Genomic DNA, 812 nt, shown 5'->3' on the forward strand with positions numbered 1-812 from the left:
ATTCCACTCTATACCACCTATAGAACATACTTATCTAGAATTACCATTATTAACATCTTCTAATTTCTAATATGGCAGATTAGTGCAATGAATTTAAGCTTCATATATAAAAAAAAAATTTTATTAGAAAATGGCAACATGATCAAATTTAGGTTTACAAAATAGTTTATCATTAATAGAACAATTAAATTTTTTCCATGATTATACAATTTTAATTTTAATTATAATTACAATATTAATTTCCTATATAATAATTATATTATTTTTCAATAAATTTAATAATCGATTTTTACTACATGGACAAACTATTGAAATTATTTGAACAATTTTACCTGCTATTATTTTAATATTTATTGCATTTCCATCTCTTCGTTTATTATATTTAATAGATGAAATTAATTCTCCATTAATTACTTTAAAAACAATTGGTCATCAATGATATTGAAGTTATGAATATTCAAATTTTAATAATTTAGAATTTGATTCTTATATAATTCCTACAAATGAATTAAATAATAATAATTTTCGTCTATTAGATGTAGATAATCGTATTATTTTACCTTTTAATAATCAAATTCGAATTTTAGTTACAGCTACAGATGTACTTCATTCTTAAACAATTCCAGCTCTAGGAATTAAAATTGATGCTACTCCTGGACGATTAAATCAATCAAATTTTTTAATAAATCAACCAGGATTATTTTTTGGACAATGTTCAGAAATTTGTGGAGCTAATCATAGTTTTATACCAATTGTTATCGAAAGAATTCCAATAAATTATTTCATTAAATGAATTACTTCTAAAATTAATT

The 812-nt window shown here is 21.1% G+C and overlaps 1 pseudogene; it reads left to right on the forward strand.

Annotated features, from left to right (window-relative positions):
• Nucleotides 1–130: 130 nt before the first annotated feature.
• On the forward strand, nucleotides 131–812 carry LOC131685889 (cytochrome c oxidase subunit 2-like; annotated as a pseudogene).

The sequence above is a fragment of the Topomyia yanbarensis genome, chromosome 1 (assembly GCF_030247195.1).
Source record: "Topomyia yanbarensis strain Yona2022 chromosome 1, ASM3024719v1, whole genome shotgun sequence".
In the NCBI taxonomy this organism is placed as follows: Eukaryota; Metazoa; Arthropoda; class Insecta; order Diptera; family Culicidae; genus Topomyia; species Topomyia yanbarensis.